Source organism: Pteropus medius, unplaced genomic scaffold (genome assembly GCF_902729225.1).
Source record: "Pteropus medius unplaced genomic scaffold, Ma_sr-lr_union100, whole genome shotgun sequence".
Classification (NCBI taxonomy): Eukaryota; Metazoa; Chordata; class Mammalia; order Chiroptera; family Pteropodidae; genus Pteropus; species Pteropus medius.
The window spans coordinates 1,752,304-1,758,973 of record NW_024340851.1 but is presented as its reverse complement, the minus strand read 5'-3'; positions in this window follow the sequence as shown (position 1 = coordinate 1,758,973).

Genomic DNA, 6,670 nt, shown 5'->3' with positions numbered 1-6,670 from the left:
TCAGAGGTATGTATGTTATAGACTCAAATGAGGGCTTGACATTGACAAAGAAAGGGTAACCAAATTCTTCAAAATATATAAAGAATGTAGGAGTAAATTTATATGACTATTCACAGTGGCATGACCTTTTCTAAAACGTCTTATTCTCAGGTTCACTGGAGCCTGAAACATTCTGGAAACAATAGAAACAAGAGAAAGAATAACTTAAAATATGGGTATGTTCCAGAGACATCAGTCACCCTATACCTCCTTCCAGTACTATCATCTGGAAAAGATAATAGAGAACATTCTTGCATTTGGCAAGTGAGACAGCCAGGTAGGGGGAATGAACTTGATGACCTTTATGATGTTGCTAACCTAAGACTGGAAATGTGAAAAACTCTAAAGATTCTAAAATATATTATGCCCTTATATTTTGGGGATAAATACCAATTAGTGAATGGAAGCAAACAATGAATGCTAGAAGTATACAGTATTTCTATCTAAGTAGAAATATTGCAATGCCATTGATTCATTTTTCCCCAACTAGGTTTTGGTTGGACAAACCCATCATTTTCTGGACAGAGTAAAGCAAAGTCTCCAAGTCTTTGTTTCCTAACTTAACATGTGAGGTAAGCACATGGAGAGATAACTACAGATTTAACACATATCCTCCATGAGACAGGCTATCAAAATTCAAGCTGATGAAATAGCCTGTGGATTCATATGGAGCAACTCAGATTGGCTATATGGCACACATTTTGTTCTTAAAGGTGAGAGGTATTTTGTGTCATGTTGCATTTGGAGTGAGTCTCTGGGCAACTTCTCCTATTTTGTGGTTATTTTTCTTCTTGGATTTAAACTTTGTATAAATGAAGAGATTGGATTAAGGTTTCTTCCAGATCTAACATTTTACAATTTTTAATGGGGGAGTGTCCAAATGTCAGTGTTAGTTAGATTATTTGATGAATTTTTCCTTGCAATATTCCTTAATCTTTCTTTTTCCAAAAGAAAGTGCCCTCTTCTGCCTCTTGATCTTCATGATATTTGTTGTCTGTACCACTCACCTTGCTGCTATTGTGTATTACTAGTGATATCTGCATTTCTTGCCTCTGTCTCCAGCTAGACTGAGAGCTATTTGAAGCTTTGCCTTAAACTTCTCAAGCAAAAAAGTTCAATTAATTGAACATCTTTTCCCTTTTTTCATGCAAAATATTTTAATAGGTTCTGCAGGGGATAGAAAGATAAATAGGAGTTCCTCAAAGAGCTTCTCTCTCATTACTGTCATTTAACTAGAAATGTAACCAGAAGAAGTAAATCTTAGTTTCCAAACCACGTTTAGGAAAATTGCTGTTCTAGACTACAAAGGTAAAATCAAACAAAGATTAATTAATTAATAAATTTGAGTAATTAATTAATTAAAATATATTAGTGACACGCTAATCTGGACCAGATTTGAGTACTTGACAAAAACACAATTGCAGAACAGGAAATTCTGCCCTCTCATAGAAGAGTCGGAGGAAGAAAAGATGGTGCAAGACAATGTTTCAAGACAAGTAGGGAAAAAAGGAAGAATCAGTTTAAGAAAAAAAAGAGAAGAGAATAATAAATAATGACAGGAAAAACTGCTTCTCTACTTAGTTTGGTTAAACATTTGCTAAATGGCTTCTTAAACATGTTTATAATAGATAAATGCAAGTCTGTGGAGCCCTTAAAGATCTTTAGGGATTTCTGTAAAGTTAAGTATTCTTTTTCATGGACTTTAACTTGGGACACTCAGTAAGAGTACTATATCCCCTTTACTAGAAACCAAAGTTTAAAGAGCTAAGATTTCTGATTTGGTGAATACCAGTTAACATCCAGGTATATAATGAGACACTGGACTATGGATTTATTTGGGGAATATCTAAGTACATGAAAATCATCCCTCTGGTTAGGATATATTAAACTGGGAGAGAGCAAGGTTGAAGGTGTTCATTTGTCAAAATACACTAAAGCAGGGTTCTCCACCTGGGCACTACTGACATTTTAAGTTGAATGATTCTTTGTTATAGTGGCTGGCCTATACACTGCACCATATTCATTAGCATCTGTGGTCTTCATACACTAGATGCCCATGGCATTCATCTCCCAATTGTGACAGCCAAACATGTCTCTAGACATTTCCAAATGTCTTCTGAATAATCCTTGATTTATAACTACTGCCCTGAACCTAAGGTATTTTTGCCCCAAACCTAAAACTTTGAATCATTCATGTTTTTAATGTTTTTTTTAAACTGTGAGCATTCTTAAAATAATTCATTCTCTTCATTTTTAAAGCTGAGGAAATTAAGAACCAAAAGAGGAAAAGAATTAGAAACTATTTAGAAAAATAAATTCTAAAAATGAATACCAGCTTCAAACCATTTTCAAACTACCATCCTTCCTCTTTGTCTCTATCTCCAGCATTTTGATTCTCCAGTCAGTCAGTTCATCCATGAATCAGTCATCTTCCATTTTCCTGTCCCAATTAACTATGATCTCAAAGTCTCTCTTGGATCAAGTCTTCAAGCTTCTGCCAGAATCCATTCAACTGTGGGTTAAAAATTCCAGTGATATAAAAGGGCAGCCAAGTGTACTTAAAAAATGAGAATCTTAGCAAATCTAGTGTATCTGGTCACCTCACTTCATGCTAAGAGAGAGAAATACATTATCGATATATCAATAATGATTTGGAAACATTTTTCCCAAACTTTCATGTAAGATTATGGTGATCAGTAATTGTTAATATTCTCAGTGCTCTCTCCATCCTCCAACTCTTGAAATCTTTTAAAATATTTTTCAACTTAAGTAAATAGCTAGTCTAAGTGAGTTAAAATGAAAATGTTATTGTATTGCACTGATGGAGGAAGAAGGAAATTGAATAGCTATATAAAGTTTTAAAAACAAGGGTTAGAATCTCAACTAAGTTAATGGAAAGAGATATATGATTGTTCATCTCAGGAAACTTGATATAACTATCTTTCCAGTTTAGATAAGAGTAAGAAAGATGAATGACGTGTGAAAAACAAGTTTGGATAATGAGGAAAGTTGTATTGGAATTAACTTTCGCATATATGACCTATCTTCAATTTGTTCTTTTTTTGTGCAGAGAGGTATGTGAAGATATACTTGCCTCATTTAAAAATTTCTGATTAAATAAAACAATTAATTTTTGGATAAGATTGAATTTACCACTAATGTTAGTACTATTTTTCATTATTAGCTTTGGGCATTACTGATAAAGGATTTTATAAATATTTATTTTATTAGAAGCTATCGCATTTTAGGGACGTTTTTGAGGTCCTAAGCAAATTATACTTTAAGCATTCACATTTATATGTGGTTTCTATAAAGTATTAATGATGCCACTGTCTAAAGAGCCGTTGCAATCTAGTAATTAAAAGACTCTCTAGAATGCCTTTGTTGTTAGCTCACTATGTAGTTAACCTGAGACCAAATTGTGTTATGTTCTCCACTACCACCAGCTCCATCCACACAAATACACATTCCACTCTTCTGTCCTCCCCCATGTGCCTTTGTGCCTTTGTACCTATAACATTTTATATATATATATGTTCTTTGTTTTGTTTTGTTTTTAATTAAGGAGAGACAGAAAAAAAAAAGAAAATCACAAAACCAGGTGCTTTAGGAGTTACTTCTTTTCAGAATTTCATTAGGACAAGAGCTCTAGTTCTGAATATTCCAGGAATTTAATTTTAGTATGTCCTAAAATTTGAGTATGTAGTACTTTGATTTTATTATAAATTCTAGAGGCTTCACTGTAAATTAATTGACCCTTTCTATCTTAGCCTCACTTCCATATAATCTGAAAAGAGAACTGAAGGTTTTTAAGGATGTAGAGTCTAAATATTTAGTCTAGAGTTAATGCTAAAATTAAAGAGATTGGGTAAGACTTGGAGTGTAATCATTTTTTTAAAATTATATAATATGTCTAAGTCATGTGAAGATGACTGGCATTAATATTTCATTTATTAAAAATGAAAATAAGATAAAAGAAGAGGATAAATGACTTAGTTTATAAATAATTATGTGATGGAATACATTAGTTCTAAATGGTTGTTCTATGGCTTTCTTTTTCCTTCTTTACATTGTTTCAGCAAAGAGCTCTTTATGATATTATGAAATTTTTCACATTCAAGAAACATTTAATCTCAATCATTATTTATAGAAGAGCAACTGGTAAATCCAGATATGGAGATATTAGGTAATTGGAGGGGAACAGAAGTCTCTAGTTATCCAAAATATATGAAGGATGAGTATGGACCAAAGAGAAAATGCTCTATTCTTTGTTTTAATTATTTTTAGAGCCCACAGTGTAAGCATGCATGAGAACTATGAAATTCAACATAAAAATTTTGGGAAAATACTGAAATGCAGTTCTACTAATATAGTCATGCACATTTAAGGACAAGAATTTATTCTGAGAAATGCATGATTAGATGATTTTGTTATTGTGTGAACATCATAGATTGCACTTACACAGATATAGAATGGTAAAGCCTACTACACAGCTCAACTATATGATATAACCTATTGCACCTAAGCTACACACTTGTATAGCATGTTACTGCACTGCATACTATAAGCAATTATAACACAATGGTAAGTATTTGTGTATCTAAACATATCTAAACATTAAAAAGTATGGTAAAATATTATATAAAAGATAAAAATGGCACACTTGTATAGGACACTTGCCATGAATGAAGGTTGCAGAACTGGAAGTTTCTCTGAGTGAGTCTGAATGAATTGTGAGTGCATATAAAGTCCTAGGACATTATCTATACACTGCTGTAGGCTTTATAAATACTATACTTAGACTATAGTAAATTTGTAAAACAACAGGAGATTAAATCAAGTAAAAGAAAATAATGCAGTCAAGAGACGTGGTAAACAAAAGATGTATAAAGCTGGTGCTTGTATAACGTGGCATACTGTCTTACAACAAACATTTTTTTAATAAGTAGGAGTACACTCTAATATAATGATAAAGTATAGAAAATACATAAACCAGTAATATAGTCACTTATTATCATTTTTAAATATGATTTATTGTACATAATTGTATGTGCTATATTTTTATATGACTGGCAACGCAGTAGGTTTGTTTATACCAGCATCACCACAAACACATGAGTAATGTGCTATGATGTTACAATGAATATAACATCACGAGGTGATAGGAATTTTTCCTCTCTCCCCATCTCATTTTCATCCTGACTTAGAAGTATGACACTTCAAGTGCAAATTGAGTACAAATGGAGCTACAATCCCTTACTGAAATCTCCATTTTCCTTCTTTAGAATTTATTGAGAAACTTTGTGAAATAATCACTGCTCTCTGGTACTTAACCTACTCGAATTTTTGATATTTAAAATTTTCTAGGAATAAAGTTTCATATATATTTAGATGACACTAAATTTACTAAAAAATGCATGCCCAGGAATTAGAAAACCAGACTAGGCTTTAAAATCAAATGCAATATCTTTTGACAAGTAAAGTTTGATAAAGTTAGTTGTGATTTTGCAGCTCTTTCTCAGTTGCCTGTTTTCCTTTGATTGTATATGTTGTATTTGCTTTCTTTCTGTTATCTAACATTCTCTCTGTGCAGCAGATTTTGAAACCACTCAACTGATTTAAAAATACATTGCAATTAAACTCTTCTGAACACCAAACTGACATCAAGTTAACTTTACTGAACACCAAATTGACATCAAGTTTTCTAAATTTTCCAGGTGTCTTAGTCATGTAAGTCACTGCCCCTCATCACTTTCATTGAATATTCTCACCTACTTCCTGCACTAAATACCATGACAACAACTATACAGTTTCTGTTTTGAAATTTAGATACATAAATTATAAGACTCCCACCCTCAATTCAACGAGTTATTTTGAAAAATAAGTTGAGCTCATATGTATTTCCAAGTTTTTTATTTTGATCATTCCATGGTTTAGGTCAAACATATGCTCAAAATGTATGTATATGTACATACGCATTTGTATACCAACCCGCAAACACCATAAAGCTCTACAGATACCTGGATAGTAAAATCATTGAAATAAGCATATTTTACCAATCATTTAGCAAATACTAAGTCATCATACAGTCTAGAAATTGAACAATGTGACCTTTAAGATAACTTTCAACTCAATGAGTCTATCATTTTATATACTATTCATGAGATAAGTGGTCAGTTATAAAGATGTTCTATGATCATCCTATCTAAAATAGCTTTCTCACCCTACTCCACTCTATCCCTTTACTGTGCTTTATTTTTTATTATGTAACTTACCACAACTGACATTATATTATGCAATTATTTATTTATTATCTGTAAATTCCATTGCATGGGCCTTGATTATATCTGTCATTTTCACCACTAAATATCCAGCAGCAGAAATATACCTGGCATATAGTAAGCACTTGAGAATAATCCATTGGATTAATAATTGTATGTATGGTAGTCCCAGCTAAATCATATATAAAGCTAAACTTAGGAAAAAATATAAATTGACTCTTTACATTCTTAAACTGAAAGGTATAAGCTAAAATAGTGGTAATCTTAAGACCAAAATTGGATGTGTGGGGGCAGTTATGAGATGTCTGTTTTAGAATAAAATAAAGATACTTAAGAGAAATGATTTCTAA